Consider the following 18,548-nt stretch of genomic DNA (forward strand, 5'->3'; position numbering starts at 1 on the left):
CCTTTGACCGGGTGTCTTGGAATGTCTTATGGGCGGCACTGACCCGGTACAATTTCGGCCCCAAATTTGCTACGTCTATAATGGCTATGTATATTGAACCGACAGCAAAACTCCAAATAATGGGCTCTGAATCAAGTATAATTAGAATATCCAGAGGCACACGTCAAGGCTGTCCCTGTTCTCCAATATTATTTGACCTCTTTATAAATCCTTTAATTTTGAAACTTTTAGAGAACCCACTAATTACACCTATAGTCGTTAACCAATATGAAACTAAAGTACTGGCCTATGCCGATGACATTGCGGTACTAACACCTAACCCTTCTTAAGCAATGTCGGAAATAGAGGCAGTAACACAAGCGTTTGGACTCTGCTCTGGGTATTCATTGAATAAAGAGAAAACAGTCATCCTGTGCACGGATAACATCATTTGCTATGACCGTAGCATGAAAGCGATAATGCTTCATATATAGGTGTCAGTATAAGCCACAATGTCACACAAATCTCTCAACTCAACTATGAGCCAAATATTATAAAGAAAGACTTAGACCGGGTTAATAGCTTACAGTTATCTATAATCGGTAGAGGAAACTTTTTAAAGATGAATATCCTCCCTAGGGTGCTTTACTTGTTTCGAGCTATTCCATTGATTCCTGAAGAGAAGGTCCTCAAAATACTAGACTCTCTTATGTCTAAATTTACGTGGCAACAGTGTAAAATTAGAAGATCCTTGAAGCTTCTGTCATTACCACTGAACAAAGGAGGACTAGCAGTTCCAAACATTCTGTTTTATCTCTGGGCTTCATTTCTCCAACAGATGGCCCCATTCCTTTATGACAATCCCAGTTCAGAGACTCTGGAGGCTGCACCACTGCCATCTATATACGAGCTATCCCTAGGTGAAAAAGCTAAAGGTCTCTTTCTGAGACAAGTGGAGAGAAGTGATTACAAAAAAAAAAAAATCAAAGTCATCACCAGTGCTTGGAAAATCGGGTTCAGAACAGCGAAGCATATGCATATTCCAAAGCTTAATAGATATTCTCCCTTATGGCATTCTAACCTTTTTCCCGAGCTAGGGAACAACGTTATCTCAAAGAAATGGCCTTCCGTAGGCATTACCTCAGTTGGCGACCTGTTGGGGGCGAACCAGGCCTCTACCTTTACAGATTTACAACAAAAATGTGACCTTCCAAATGGGCACTACGTTAAATTTATACAGATTCACTCTATGCTTAAACATAAGACCCCTCACATCAACTTGGGGAGAATTGAAATTATCGAAACTATAGCTAAAAAAACGGCAAGAATAGGTACAGTTTATGGCCAACTGTTGGATAAGTTACACGATGATCTAGAACATACAGAAACTGTCTGGGCAGACAGACTCGACAACCCAAATGTAGATATTGACATGAGTCTCTGTCTATTATCACGATTACTTATATCAGCTAATTTAAAAGCCAAGACCTATAAAACTATTTATAATCTATATTATACCCCGGCAAAATTATATGCCTGGGGCAAAAGAGAGAACAATCTCTGCTCTAGATGTCTTAAAGGCCCGGAAACTCTAATACACATGTTTAGTGAATATGACCAATTAACACTTATAAAAAAAATGATCTGCGAATTCTGGGTGGAAGTGTTTGGCCATAAATTACCTGACTCCTCCACTTTATATCTGATAGGCACTGATAATACACTTAGCCTGAGTAGGGAAGAAGAGGCCATACTTTTTATAGGCTCTGCAGTCCTCAGGGTAATTCTAGCAGCACAGTGGAAAGACTCGGATCCACCGAGCTTTCAAATGTGGTTAGCTCGTCTTCTCTGTGTCTTCAATCAGGAGAGCGCCATTTATGCCACCAGAAGGTTAAGATCCGCAACACGCGGTAAGGCGATCTGGCAACCCATCATTAATTGAAGGAGGGGGCTCTGCCCAGTGTAATAATGAAATATTGTAATGTGTTCCCTCTTATGATTATTCACTGCCCTATTTCTTCTGTTCTTCTCTCCCATTAATTTCATCCTTATTAATTCTTCAACCGTTCTCTTTTCTTTTTCTTTTTCCTTTCCCTTCCGATATGAGAATGAATCATACATGAAAGTGATTGTTTATTGTACAGTATTATTGTATTTGGACTCCTGTCTTTTCTGGTTCTGACAAAAAAATAAAATAGGAAAAAAAACAAGTGCTATATGTATCACATTTGCGAAAGTTATAACTATTGGCATTGTAAATGACAAAGCTATTAATTTCGCTATTTTCAAAAACAAAACATAACTAAAAAATGTGTCATTTACAATACCAATAGCTCAAACTTTCCTAATGCGAGACCTATTGCATTGCAAATGCTTGTTCCTTTTGTCCCGCACTATATCTTACAGTGATTTATGTGACAGTTCAAAGAGTCCCATCTACTCAATGAGTTCTACATCAACAAAGAGGCTAAAGGAGATATAATAATAAAGATAATAAGATGCATGGCTCAACTGAAAGCCGTGCGATAAAAAAATGTATATATAATCACAAGTTCAAGACTGCAAAATTTTTTTTAAATTTAAAATATTTATTGCAAGCATATGACAGCCACACATAGGAGGCAGCGTGTTTTTTTTTTAACCCTTTTTTGTGGCAGGTGCTTGCAAAAAAAATGAGACCCACTACAACAGCTTGCCGAGGCCAGAGCTAATGGGTTGCCAATGCTTATTTCACTTAATTAACATTAAAGCTTATTCTTGGCATATATGACTGCTTGGTCTGAGCTACTGTCTCTTATGCAGTTTGAATCACCCACACTTTGATTATGCCACACCTGACTTCTGTGTCACATTCATGGAACACATGGGCGTTCATGGGAGGCTCAAAGAGGTTGCATGAAGTCACTCCCTTTTAGTCTCAGTCACCGATAAGCACAGTTAAGCTGAAAGCCAGGTTTGTTTTCTGTAAAGTGCATGCTTACAAACAGTGAATGGAAAAATAGAAGTGCAGGTGCTCTGAACCAGAGTAGCTGCTAGTTTCTGAGAAGTGCTGGTACTTGCCAATTAAATGTATTAAGTCACTCTTGAAAAGTGCTGGTACTCTCCCCCTCAAAATTAAAAAGTGCTAGTACGCACTACCAGCTCATTTAAAGTCCGGCCTTGAAAACTTTCTGGTCTAGCACAGGAGACAACAACTAAGTAGGGGAAACCTACTTGTAGTGCGCACTGTTCCTATTGGAAAACTCCTTTTTACAACAATATGAGAAACAACTGTTCAAATTATTTGATACTCAATAGACAGTGACTAGTTTCTCGTTCTATTATTTAATTTGTATTCATAGAAATTCTAGTGCAACATGTATACAATAATACATTATACTCATGTATGTTGATGTATGTCTGTTCATTCTGTAGAGCAATAAACCTATGTTACATGAAAATAAAACTTTGTATACAGAATAAATTTTCTTTACATATTTCTAGGCATTTCAAAAACATTGATTATGGGTGATACACAGAAAGGTGTAGGTTGATGATCTTGAAAATCGAAGCCCGATGCATTTCGGGACCCGGAGGTACCCTTCCTCAGGGGCGAAATCCTAAAATATACAGAAAGGCTAATCAATACAAAATATTGGAAATATTTGCAACTTATAATAAGATGTATAAAAGATGATGATGATGACGGACACTAAAGGGGAGACATTGTAATATAGAACCTTGTACATTGAAAAACGAATTAGAACCTGAATGAATGTTCTAACTAAATTGACCTACATGGTTGGGTGTAGTTTGTATGTCACATCTTATCATATGGGGATCACATCATGCCTTCTGGAGGGTATTACATTCATATTACAAGTGAACCAAGCAATTAAACATACGTGAACATAATATATCAGTGACATAATATTGAACCCAGTCTAGATGCTGAAAAGTGAATCATCATGCCTACTGAACGGTGTTTTGTTTGTATTGCAAGTAAACCATATAAATAAAAAGAAGTGAACATAATATATCATCAACATGATATCAAACCCGGTATGGGTGCGAAAAAGAGACAGCACAAAAGCACAATGCTTTGAACCTGCATCTTTTCTCAGACCTATGCATGAGGTCTTAGAAACAATGCAGTTTTTAATAAGTTCCCAAATATAGTCAAGTCAAGTCAGAGAATTTATATAGCACACTACATACCCAGAGGGTCTCAAGGCGCTTGAGGAGGGGTGGGGAATTACTTGTCAAATATCCACGTTTTAAGTTGCTTTCTGAATGCTAGGTGGTTCTGGGTAAGGCGAAGGTAAGTGGGAAGTGAGTTCCAGGTTTTAGCTGCCAGGTAGGAGAAGGATCTACCTCCCATGGTGGTTTTGTTGATGCGAGGTACAGTGGCAAGGGCTTGGTTGGATGATCGTAGTTGGCGGGAGGGGGTGTAGAAGGACAGTCGTGTGTTGAGGCATTCTGGTCCGATTTCGTAGAGTGCTTTGTGTGCGTGGGTTAGGAGCCGGAAAGTGATCCTCTTATTGACGGGAAGCCAGTGGAGGTTTTTCAGGTGACTAGAGATATGTTCTTTACGCGGGATGTCTAATATGAGCCTGGCTGAGGCGTTTTGGATTCGTTGGAGTTTTTTCTGGAGTTTGGCGGTAGTACCGGCGTAGAGGGTGTTTCCATAGTCCAGTCGGCTCGTGACCAGAGCGTGGGTGACCGTTTTCCTAGTTTCGGAGGGGATCCAACGAAATGTTTTTTTGAGCATGCGAAGAATGTTGAAGCAGGATGAGGAGACGGCGTTGACTTGTCTGTTCATTGAAAGTGAGGAATCCAGGATGACGCCCAGGTTCCGTGCATGGTCTGTCGGGATGGGTGCTTTTCCAAGGGCTTCTGGCCACCAAGAGTCGTCCCATGCGGAGGGGGAGGTACCTAAAATGAGGACTTCTGTTTTATCTGAGTTCAGTTTCAGACGGCTGTGTTTCATCCATTCGGCTACTTCTTTCATTCCTTCGTGTAGGTTAGTTTTGGCGGTGCTAGGGTCATTGGTGAGTGATAGTATCAGTTGAGTGTCATCCGCGTAGGAGATGATGTTGAGGTTGTGTTGGCGGGCGATGGCCTCGAGGGGGCTCATGTATACGTTGAAAAGGGTGGGGCTGAGTGAAGATCCTTGTGGTACGCCGCAGATGACTTCAGTGGCCACTGACTTGAATGGTGGAAGGCGGACTCTCTGGGTTCTTCCGGTGAGGAACGAGGTGATCCATTCTAGTGCTTTTCCTTGGATTCCGATGTTTCTGAGGCGCTGTAGAAGGGTGCTATGGCAGACTGTGTCGAAGGCTGCGGAGAGGTCGAGGAGGATGAGGGCGACTGTGTCTCCATTGTCCAGTAGAGTTCGAATGTCATCTGTTGCTGCGATGAGGGCGGTCTCAGTGCTGTGTTTTGCTCGGAAGCCGGACTGTGAGGAGTCGAGGGATTTGTTGGCTTCGAGGAAGGCGGGGAGCTGGTTGTTGACAGCTTTCTCGATGACTTTTGCCGGGAATGGAAGGAGCGAGATGGGGCGGTAATTTAAAAAGTATTAGGTACACGACACGATTGTCTGGAAACATTGACAGGTACACAATTGGAGACCTGAAACCTTTAGGAATAATTAAGCACCAGCACTGCAGAAATGCACCCAATAGTTGCTGCAATTAAGTAGCTTATTTAAACCCCAGCACTTCCACTGATGTTTCATGCGATGTTTGGAAAATCACTATTTGCCGCTGGCTGCACTGCCGAATTTTTATCTGAAAGTGGCTAGAATGGAGGACTTCACTCCGCAACGCATTGGAATTTCGCATCAAAGTAAGCATTTCCAGTGCTGCCAGAAGCCATCTGTCCTGAGCACTGGCACTTTTTTTCATCTGTCAGTTTGAATCAGGAGCCCCCTGCCGCCTGTCCCCAGCTTTCTGCCGCCGCCAGCGCCGCCTCCTGTATCTGAGAAGCAGGCAAATCCGTGTTTGTCTATTCCTTCAGAGGCTTTGTCCTTCACCAGCCCAGTGGAACGGTCCACAGAATCCGATCTCCTCCTCAAGCCCCTAAACACTGCAGTCCTCGAGTGGCTTGCAGGTAATTAAGTGTGACGGGCAGCGTCCTCGAGACTCCACCACTGCCCGGGTGACAGGAAGCTAGAGAGCCGAGGAGGAGAGCTGCTGCCTCCCGGGTCTAACCCGGCCTGCCCCGTCTCCTGGGCCTTAACAGGCCTTCCTCATGCTTGAGGTAGGAGAAAATAAGGAAAATTACATAGGTCCTGTGTAACAACCAAGTAAAGGGCCCAGTAGCCGTGGAAGGATATAATTGACGACATGGCCGTACTAAGGAGGGACGAACAAGCCAATTAAGCAATCAGAGGCCAGCATTTACGAAGGGAAAAGACACAAGTCAATGAAAAATGTGGGCGGGGCTTCACCTCTGTACAGTACCTTCTATAGATCACCAGAGTAGCGCGTGCACGCTGGCTCAGGCTCGACCTATAAATGGCTACTATTCAATAAAGTGGATAAAGATAAGGCATAATCCTCGCCTCCGGTCCTGACACAGAATTATGTGGGAAGGCGTTGGCTGCCATCTTTTGGCTTTGTCAAATGTATTCTTGGCAAAACTGTCATCACTCCAAATAAACAAAAGCAAAAAGAACACTGATTAATTATTTTTGGGTCTCAAAAACCTCACAGTCGCGTACACTTCAGGGTACTACTTTGTGTGTGGAAATGCTCCTTGTGAAAGGGCAGAATGGCATTACTCACAGTAAAGTCATCCAATCGCCGGAGTGGGCTGACCCACTGTCCCACTGTGTATGCTGTAGTGTGCGGACGTCAGATGTGAATGACACAATAACAGACCAAGGTTGCAGAGTGCCAGTTGAAAGCTCTTATAATTAAGTAAGTATAGCATACATATAATTTATTCAAATCATACTGTCTTGGCTATTGCCATAACTAAAAAGCAGTTCCTGAATGAAAGCAACATCCGCCATGGATGGATACGAGTTAACCAGTTAGAACACTTTGAGACTAAAATGCAGCTTGGCTGGATAAGCAAATGAATAGGGAGAAAGCCATTGAATCAAAATGAGACAGCAAAGTCAACATCTCATGATGAAGGGACGGACCAAAAAGTCCACGGTATGCAATTTGTAAAGATAGGTCTGACCAACAGATAGGCAGAGCTACATTTAGCTAAGACCAAAAAAAGGGATAAGATGGAAACTCATTGCCGTTTTCTCACTCACTGTATTCAGGCCATAATCTCAGTACAGTTGGTGTTAGGCTTTTATGGTTGCTCCATGAAGTTGCTGTGAGCTACAATATTTTAATGTTGCAGTCAGGCAGAAAGTACAGTTGGCACAACTGTAAGAAAAGAATGTTGTCTAGTATTGCAAATATTTAGTAATTAATTATTTCATTTTTAATGCCAAAAGGGTATTAGTGATTTACAAGTCAGTAAAAGAGAAACTATTGCATTAACAGACACAGTAAAAGGAGCATGTAGTAGGTCATTTACGTTGGGGAGAAGGGTGGCATTTGTGCATCTGATTTTAACAAAGCTCCTGGAAGGTAACAGCATGAAAGGCACTCTGATATTCAAATAGAAAGCATACCAGATTTGAAGAGCCAGAGAGGTTAAAAAACCTTGATTTTGCATCTTCATTTCCTGCACTTGAGAATTACTAGCCAGAGAGTAGTTTTATACCTCAGGTGGATGAGTGGCGAAATAAGTAGCTTTTTGTATGATATAAAAGGCGAAATATTGACATCTGGAGGTAGTCACTGGATCAAGAAGTAAATGAATGTATACTTGAAGCCTTCCATCCCGGACACAGTTTCTATATGCATATCCTATTTCACCTCCTCTTACCATAGAATTATTTCTTAACTCAACAATCTGCTCATTAAAAACAAACCCATTTATTGGAAAACATGGAGACAAAAGGGCCTTCTCTGGCTAAATCAATTGTTTTCACAATCAAACTTTTTATCTGTTGCTTCGCTTAGTCAACTATACCATTTACCCAATTCATTTAACAATAAATATATACTCCTAAAAAAAACAGTCATGGATACTTATTCTCGATTACCTACTTCCCAGACTCCAACCACAGGGTTGGACATTTCTTCACAGTCTTTTTCTCTTTTACGAAGCTCTCCTAGGGCTCCCATCACCTAATTGACATCAACACACAGAAATCAAAAACGGAGTTGGCTTGGGAACAAATTTTTGGTACTTCATGGCCAATGTCATTATGGACTGCTCTCTGGACCAATATCCGTAAATCCTCCTGTGCATCCGGTGCAACGCAAACATTATTTTCTGTCTACAATCGACTTCTGTTTACACCGACAGTTTTAAGAAAAAGGTTCACGACAGTCCCAGATATCTGTTGGTCATGCTGCGCTCCAAACGCTGACTTCTTTCATATGCTATTCTCATGCACACATGTCCACAGTTTCTGGGAACAAGTCTGGTCCCAAATTAATTCAATTTTTGCAACTAAATTTCCCTTCTCTTTTGTTCATATTTTTCCAGGAAGTTTGTCATCCATCTGGGATAATGTTACACTCAATACTAGAATTATTGATTTGCTATTAGCGTTTGCTTGCCAACAAATCACCACAAATTGGAAAGATTTCACAAAACTTTCTTTCAAGGCTTGATGGTCCATGTTATGCCATAATCACAGGCTAGACACTTCTTTTGTCTTTCCTATACAAATGGCGACGAAACGCTTAGATTTATGGTCACCTGCAACTATGTATAGTGATGCTAGTGCCAAGCGATGCTCCCAACTCCAACCAGCTCAGCAAGAAGTTCTTAAACCCCCTTGAATACTCTAACTGTTCCTAATCCTTATTTAGTATAATGTTATTTGTATTTCGTATATTTGGTTTTGTTTCTTTCTCCTCCTATTATTAAGTCCGAATTGTGTATGATTTTTATTCGTTATTGTGTATTGTAACTATATGCTTTTGATACTGTGTAGTATGTACTGACACCCTTTCTTTCTTCTGATAATAACATCTTTTTGAACTTAAAAAAGAAATAAATGACGGCAAATTTCACCACGCCATACATTGTAATACCGGTGGGAGCTAAGAATTCAATTTTTTGCATAGAATATGATGTGTACAAAATATTAATTGGGTGGCTAATACTTCAGTTGAATTTTATTTTTGAAACACCCAATCATGTTATCAAGTTATTAAGATCTTGCAGTGAAGTGGCGGCCTGTGTGCAGGAAGGAAACACATTACTTGGGGCACCCTACAAAACTGATAATATGAATTCTGTTGCTCCTGGGTTAAAAATCTCACTCCTGCAAATATGAGAGCACACTCAATTATCCAAATATGTTTCGAGTATATTAGTTTTGAAACCTAGCTTTCATCCAAATTCTGTTTCAAAATAATTTTTTCCTCTGTTCAGCTAGAATCACTCCAGTTCACTCACTTCAGGTGTACGCTCCGGAAAAATAATTATGCCCTATCAGTTTCAAACGTTGCCAGCTGCCTGTGATTATCACCCACAAGTAAGAACACATTCTTAGGAAAATAGCCTGGTCCTTGTCAGATAATAGAACAGGTAAATATTATTACAGGCATACTATCCCATCTGATAATTTGAAGAAAAGCCAAATATATGTTGGCTTTCTAAACAAACTGAAGAGAAGACGTGTAGAACACAAGTCTATATTCTTATTGTAGCGCAAACGCAGAAGTAATAGACTCTCCTTAATTATAACCAAACTTCAAAGTATCTGTTGCATCAGGAGAGACAAGATGCAACGAAAACATATTGAGGTATTATTCTCCAAATATTTGCTAGTCATCAGAAGATCGTCAGTAAAGAGGGCACTTGTGCACTGATTTCTTAACCAAACTAATAGAGACGTACAGAATTTACCAAAGCACTGCTGAAGCGTAAGAAAGCACAAGATATATTAAAACTCAGCAACACACCCTCACGCAGTCCCTGAAATAGCTGTTATAGTGTCAACACTGATGATTAATTACATTTCTGCATAGATTCTAGAAAGGTGATTACGGTCTTAATTTGATACCTGCCCCAAGTGTACAGCTGCTGAACTTTTTGATATTCTTATGTCTAATTTTCAGTTTCCCTTTGCCAATGATGATGTGAAATAGGGAGTATTTTCAACCCATTTTGTTTTTAAATGCTGATCTATGTTACAAGGCAAGAGACTGAGGTGAAAAAGAATGGATAAATGCTCCAGTGTTTGAAATATTTTGTGCAGTGAACATAGAAGGTGACACCGGAGCAGCACAACGTGTTGTCTGCTGTAAAACTTTTATTCTGGAAAATATTCAGTACTTCTGAGTCCAGATTCCTGTTGACATCACAGGTAAACTGCATCCAACCACTTTAGTTGGAAGCCATTCTTCTTCCTTAATGTGCAAGGACCTCAGCACTCTGTGCAGGGAAAAAGTAAACACAATACCTTTAGGCCTCCAATACCTTTAGGGTTCTTCTTATAAAGGTTCCACGTTTCCCTCATTTACCTACTGGCCTTCAACTCTCCCCTCCCTTGTTATTATTGGTTCTTTTGAATTCGGTGTTTCTCTTATATGGACAACCATTCTGTAGCCCCCTTTTCTCCATGTTGTGTTCTCTTACTTCCCTACATCATCTTCTGCCAAGTCTTTTGACCTTACCCCTCAAAGTCATGCTTGGGTACCATTGGTGTTGTTACCGTTAAAAAGAGTGTGAGAGAAAAGAGTTGAGATGTGGGCCAGAGGGTCAAGGGAACATCTAACGAAGACTGAAGCCTATGCTTCCGTTTTACCGTCCGAGACTGCAACCTACCAAAGGAGATGGATTACAACCTTTGTAGCTGGGAGACTGAGCCACAGATCAACAGTCACAGTGGGACTCCTTGGGCCGTATTACAGAAGTGCATTGGAGGAGAAACAGCCTTTTGCGCCAAGTTTGTGCGCCATGGGCACTTTGATGTTACAGAAGTGGCTGCCAACGCTTGTGCACATGTAGCTCCAGCGCGATAGTTAGAGGCCTTTCCCTAATTTGCATAGGGGTGTGGCCCAAGCAAATGAGGGAATCACTTTGCCTCTGCGCCCGTGCTGTATTATGGACACAAATGATACATGCAGAACAAGGCACGGTCTGTATCGTGAACAGTTTTGGAGCACATATATTTCTTCAAGGGGCCAAAAGGCTTAACTCAATACACCATAAAAGGGAAAACAACGAAAAGAAAACCACATAGCTAGACTGAAAATTACCGCAAACAGTGGTGCAGTGACCTGGGGAACCCACAGGAAGCAAATTTAGGGACACACTTGGAGGTGCTAAGAGGTAGAGTGAGCCTGACACGGTAATAGTCTCTCCCGGGGTTCCTAACATGCTACACTCCTAGTGGCCGATTCACAGAACTTAGCTGAGACAAAATGTTAAACTTACTACTTTTGGTATTCACAGAAGGCACTTATGATTTTTGGTATTCACAGAATACACTTACGACTCCTAATGTTACGTCCACACTCAGGCTAAAATTTCCCCACCCGGACCGTAGTCTCCGTTTAGGGCCGTATTCTCCGTCTCGAGCCGTAATCTTTGTGTCACCGCAGTCAACACTGAGGGGATTGCAAACTGTGCCCTGCATGTACCATGATTCAAGGGGGAAAACATTTCTGGGTTATGATGTATTGTCTGGCCGTACCATTTTCCATGCCCAGACTGTTTTTCATGTCCTCCTTTACCATTTATCACACATTCCTAATGTTCCTTTTTGTAAAAATTGCAATCTGCCCCATTGATTACACTTTATCCGCCCCCAGCCGGAGATTACGGCTTGAGCCGGAGAGTATGGCCCTAGCCAGAGAGTACGGTCCGGGTGCGGAGAGTACGGTCTGTGTGCGGAAATTCCAGCCTGAGTGCGGACGTATAGTTAGGATCGTAACTGCATTCTGTGAATACAAAAAATCGTAAGTGTCTTCTGTGAATACCAAAAGTAGCAAGTTTAGGATTTTGTCTCAGATTAGTTCTGTGAATGGGCCCCCTGGAGTCCATCACAGTATATTCTGTATTGCCACGTTTCTCTCTATCGCTGCCCCCTCTCCAGACACAGACCCTCAAATAATCAAAGAACGGATGTCACAATCTCCTCCCACCACCATTGTATCTGCCATTCATATGTTCAGGCGAATTGCTCAAGCTGAACTTACTGTTCTCTTGCAGACAATTGGAACTGGAATCTATAGATCTTACACTGCTTGTGCCAATTGCCATACGTGGTTGGGGGGGGCTCATACGTGGTAGGAGGAGGCTCTGGTCCATCCTGCGGAGCTACAAACTGGGCCAAATACCCTCCTACTGCAATTCACAAGCAAGGGTGAGCAATCCAAAGTAGTGGAGGAGAAGAGACTCAGAATTTGGTCAAAAATTGATACAATCTATGAATGAATAGGAGCAATAGTAGCAATTCTGAGGTACTTCCACCCAAATTAAGAAATCCAGAACCTGCCAATCCACAACTCTCCAGGCAGCAACACCCTTAAAGATCTATGCATCAAGCACCACCTAGCAGACCCATGGAGGCTACAACACCCCACAGCGCGTGAATACACCTTTTATTCACACCCGCACAACTCCTACAGCAGAATCGACTATATATTGATGTCCAACAACCACACGCACCTAATCGAGAACACAGAGATAGCCCCAATAACCATCTCCGATCATGCACACATATCCCTCGCCCTGAACGGGAAACACAATGAAAGCATGACGAGAAGGTGGAGACTCAATGACGACATCCTACAGAACAGAGACAATGTAAAAGAAATAGAGGAGGCACTAAAGAACTACCTGGAGGACAACGACAATGGCGAAGTGGAGAAAGACACCATCTGGGAAGCACTCAAGGCGACATTAAGAGGCAAACTGATAAACATCAAATCAAGAATGAACAGAAGCAGGAATAAGAAGATCTCGGAGATAGAAAGGGAAATAGAAGCACTGGAGAGAGGCCATTGCGCAAACATAACAGACAAGAACACACTCACCACGCTCACAAAAAAAAATACGAACTGAACAGAATCCTAAGCGAACGAGCAGGTTCGTGGCTAACAAAATTCAAGTCGGTGAATCTATGCAGAGCAAACAAAGCAGGGAAACAGCTTGCATCCTACCTCAAAGGGAAGCAAAGGCAACACACGATAGCAGCAATAACAGACAAAAACAACAAATCGCAAACAACAAACAAAGGCATACTTGAGGTCTTCAGACAGTTCTATCAGGATCTATATTCCGAAGATAAGAACTTGAGCAAGGACGGAGGCCACTCCCTCCTCAAAGACATCAACCTACCGAAACTCAAGGAGGAGGAGAAAGCACCCTTAGAGGCGGACATAACGGAAGAGGAAATCGAAGCCGCAATCAATCAGCTAAAACGGAACAAAGCCCCAGGACCAGACGGATACTCCGCCGTGTTCTACAAGACCTTCTGCCTAAAAATCAAGAAAATACTATCGGAAACATACACCGCCTGCATAAAAAAAGGGGAGATGACAAACACTATGCGAGAGGCTAACATCACAATAATATCCAAGGAAGGTAAAGACCACCAACACCCGCAAAACTACAGACCTATATCACTCATAAACGTAGACTGCAAAATTTATGCAAAGGTGCTTGCGAACAGACTGAATAGAATCCTGCCCGACATCATACACAACTCACAAGTGGGCTACATCAAACACAGGCTGTCGCAAGACAACACAAGGCTGCTGTGCCACCTGATCAACCACACAACACAGAGCAATGAGCAGGCGGTCATGATAGCACTGGATGCAGAGAAGGCTTTTGACAGAGTCTCGTGGCCCTTCCTTAGGAACTGCATGACAAAGTTCGGACTAGGGGAGAAGTACATAGCAATGATAATGGCCCTATACAACAAACCAAGAGCAAAAATAGTGGTCAATGGGAGCACTTCTGAGTCGCTCCTACTAGGAAGAGGAACTAGGCAAGGATGCCCACTGTCACCTGGTCTCTTCCTACTGGCACTTGAACCACTACTTGCAAAAATAAGAGACAATGAGGGAATAACGGGTGTCAAGATCGGAGGGGAAACAGTAAAACTCGCAGCATACGCAGATGACATCCTCATCACAACCACCAACCCGTCAATATCAATCACAGCACTAATGGAGACAATAGGGGAATACGCAGAAGCATCCGGATACAAACTCAACAAGGACAAATCGGAATGCAAACCAATGAACATCCACACCACAAAATCGGTACTAGGAGAATCCGGCCTAGCCTGGCAAACCAAACCACTCAAGTACCTAGGCCTACAGTTCGGGAGGGACCTAACATCAACAATACAGCACAACGAAGACTCGCTGCTAAAAAAAGTTAAAGATAGACTAGAGCTGTGGTCGCCCAAATACATCAGCTGGTGGGGAAGGATAGAGACGATAAAAATGATGATAACACCCGCAATAAACTACACGCTAAACATGCTACCGATCCCAATGACGGAAGGCTTCCACAAAAAACTGGACAGCTTGATCAACACCTTCCTATGGAGAAACAAAAAACCACGAATCAGCCTACCCAAACTGAGGCTAGCGAAGGAACTAGGAGGCCTCAACCTGGCAAACTTCAAAACCTACCAGACAGCCTGCCTAGCTAAACAAGGATTCGCATGGATCGACGAAACACAACAATACAAACCAGTCTGGTTGGAACTGGAAAGAGAGCTCCTGGGAGGCTTACAACCGACAGCGATTTTAACTGCAAACAAACACCCCCTATGGTCGAACACGATACTGAAGCACACCAGAGAAGCGCTGATGGTAGTAGACAGGCGAATGGCACAGAAACTAAGAGGTACAACATGGGAATCCATCTGGCTCAACACAAAAATATCATATCAAGGAGCAATAATGAACGATGACACATGGATAAAAAAGGGAATAAGCCTTCCCAAACAAATAGAAACGAAGGGGAAGCAGCTAACCTTCTCAAACCTACAACAACTATTTAACCTCCCCAACAAAGAGCTATACACATTTCTGAAAATAAGGACTGCCATAACCAGAGCAAACCTGACCCGAGAGGAACCGGGCATCGTCAAGTACGTGCAAATGCTAAACTCGGCAGGACACCAGACCGCGAAGATCTACAAACTACTCGCCCCAACGACCCTGTCTCTAAACAAGAAGACAACAAACTCATGGGCAACACACCTAGGCAGACAGCTAAACGAAAAGGAACAGGCGCAAATGTGGGCCTCAGCTACAAAAAGCAAGATCACCCCCCAACTGGCACAAACAAAATACTGGCTACTCCACAGAGCCTACTGGACCCCATCAAGGCTCCATAAAAGTGGCATAGCAGAATCAGGCGAATGCTGGAACTGCCAGAAAGAGGAGGGCACACTTGAACACCTCACCGTTGGATGCGTCAAAGTCAAGAAGTTCTGGGCCCAGATAAACGCGTTCATAAACGACATGTTCAAAACAGACTTAATGATAAATTATGCGACCTTGGCGACAGGGCACGTAACGGCAAACCTGAACAGCAGGGAAGAAAGAGATCTTCTAGACCTGCTCCTGACAGCAGCCCTAAAGATAATCTTAACGAACTGGAAGAACACGGCGAAAGCAAACTTCAAAGCATGGATCAACTGGGTCACCTTCCTAAGAGGAGCAGATAACATTACAGGCAACTTCTCGAAAGAACACACGCCCCAAGAGCACATGTGGAAACCACTCGACGAACATTTAAAGAAGCCCCCCCCCCCTCTTTCCTTCTTCTTTCGTCTCTCTCTTTCTCTCTTGCACTGTTGTAAGACTGCCAATGTATATGCCACTTTTATTTTTCAATAAAAAATCTTTAAATAAAAAAAAAACAACTCTGTAACAGGCATACAGTGAAAGAGTCTCAGGTAGCGGAAATTTCAGCTTGGAAAAAACCTTTTTACCTTCAAACCATTGCACTGTGGAGCAAGAGAGAACTCTTCCTTATCCCTCTGCTACCTGTTTATTTCTCCAAAGGCGGAGGAAAGCAGGAAAATGTTTAAGGAAGTAACGGAATAAGCATATAAGGCGGCCTGAGTTATGTCAACTAATCCTCATCCTTATTTTTTGTCCTCCGAAAAGGGAATATTCAAATATTTTAGCTGGGAAAAGTGTTGGAAACGTAAAACACTGCAAATACATGATAAGTATTCTACATGATAAGGAGCATCTGACTCACATGTAGACGATCTTGTGGGAAATAAAAAGCTACACAACAGTCTATATGATTCTGATATGTAAATGCCAGTAATCAATATGAAGCCCCTTTTCATACATTTTATAATCCTACTATCCAAATTCTGTAATAACATTTTTAAACCCTTTTTATTTTTTTAAACCTGATAAAAAGAAATTTAGGAGACTAGGAATGCTCGCTCCATCTTAATCTTCACTGTTAGGTGCATATTAAGGTGCATATTTCTGCCGCCTGCACATGCCTAAGTTTTGGGAGCGGAATGAGCCCTACATGGCAAGCTGATGTGCACTCCCGTCTTTAGTTATCCAAATGCATGAGAAACTGGTATCCTGATTTTCTTTTGGCTCCAGCACACATGAAATTCCACATGCGCACTGAGTCCTAGACCTGAATTTGAATACGAGACTCAGGACCTTGTTCTGAGACCAGGAGGTGCACCGAAAGCGCACTCCATAGCAGACTAAAAACTACAGCCTTTGTTATTGGGAGATGTACTCTGAGTTGGTGGCATACAATTTTGAATCCATAGTGTTGGAAAGGCCATTTTATCAAAGTGAGAGCACAATGCTTAAACCCCCCTTGTTTAAAGCTCTGTTTACACAGCTTGCACAAACATTGTACTGACATTTCGTTATGTATGTAAAGTGAATGTATTTGCATGGCTTGCATGAAAGCAGGACTTGTTGTTTGCAGGGGTGTGAATGCTGAAACCAGAGGGATCCATTCTGGATTGACCCTGGTTTGACAGGGTGCAAAATTGAGGTTATGGTACATCCTCCCTGGACACTGAAAGTGTATTGTCTATAACTCTATAATCCTAAACTCTGAAGTGTGGATGGATGGAGAAACTCTTTGGTAACCTTTTTAGCAGATGATTGCTGATTAATCATCCTTAGCACTTCCATTTGGTTGATGGCAAGGGACTGGGGATGAAATGTATTTGCTAGAGGGAAAGAAGTTTATGGGCAGAGCCTGGCCCTTTTTTCTTCCCTTTGAATGTTCCATTCAGGACGGCTGATGTCAGCCAGGTGCAGAGCTTTACACTTATTGTGTTCATGTTATAAGCACTCGTACTTGGAGCCAGCCTCACCTCTACCTCCTGGCAGACTCATGCCCTTACTCAAGAACCGTGCCTGTGCAGAAGCTAGAAGATGAAATGCGAAAAGGAACTACTCAAAACTGTTTTCCTGGATTTTAGATTCTGTAAAGTACTTGGAGAGGGATGTATGACGTTACAACGCATACTTTTACAAAGCATGCCATTACAATGCATTTTTTACAACGCAACATCCTTTACAAAACATGCCATTACAACGAATTTTTAAAAACTACCTTTACAACGCATTCCATTACAACACATACTACCTTTACAACGCATACCATTACATTGCATGTATGGTAAGTATTGGATAGTGTAGGGGTAAAAATTACTATTCTAACTCCAGGGGTTGCAACAGTAGGGTAAGTGTTGGATAGTGTAGGGGTAAAAATTACTATTCTATTCCAGAGGGTGCAACAGTAGGGTAAGTGTTGGATAGTGTAGGGGTTAAAATTACTATTCTAACTCCAGGGGGTGCAACAGTAGGGTAAGTGTTGGATAGTGTAGGGGTAAAAATTACTATTCTAACTCCAGGGGGTGCAACAGTAGGGTAAGTGTTGGATAGTGTAAGGGTACTATGCATTGTAATGGTATGCGCTGTAATGGTATGCGTTGTAATGACATGCGTTGTAGTGGTATGCGTTGTAGTGTCATGTGTTGTAATGGTTGCGTTGTAATAGCATGCGTTGTAATGGATGTTGCGTTGTAAAAGTTTTGTTGTAATGGTAGTGCGTTGTAAAATTTGTGTTGTAAAGCTTGATTCCCCTGGAGAGTTGCTATAATCCGGGGCTGGTATCGCTGATGTCCTCTTACCTCCAGGAGACTGGTTGTCGTCTCAAGGCTGTGCATCCTCCTGTACATCTGTCAGTTTGTCTGAAACCTGAGAAATGTCCTGCCTGCTGATAGGGTAGAAGGGTCAACGTTTTCTGCAGGAGCCATCTGCCCTAGGAGGAGAAGTCAACTGTCAGTTCGAGAGAGGAGTGGTTCAGGAGACGCTATGGGATGTTGCTCAGAGTTGATTCAATTATGCCCAAGGATATCCCAGCTTCCATGACCAGCCAGGATGATCCAGCATAATCCTATGATTCCCCAGTGTGCTCTTTCCAGCTAGCACCACAGAAGGAGTTCAGAGAAACCTGCATTTGTTGCACCCAGAGTACCATAACTCTCTACCCCAGATGGGAGGAAGAAA

General features: G+C 42.4%; 1 protein-coding gene across 2 annotated transcripts in view; it reads left to right on the top strand.

The window, feature by feature from the left end:
• Positions 1-18,548, top strand: part of SH3TC1 (SH3 domain and tetratricopeptide repeats 1) — a 368,620-nt gene that overhangs the window by 120,595 nt on the left and 229,477 nt on the right. The window lies entirely within an intron of this gene.

The sequence above is a fragment of the Lissotriton vulgaris genome, chromosome 3_2, assembly GCF_964263255.1.
Source record: "Lissotriton vulgaris chromosome 3_2, aLisVul1.2, whole genome shotgun sequence".
Taxonomy (NCBI): domain Eukaryota; kingdom Metazoa; phylum Chordata; class Amphibia; order Caudata; family Salamandridae; genus Lissotriton; species Lissotriton vulgaris.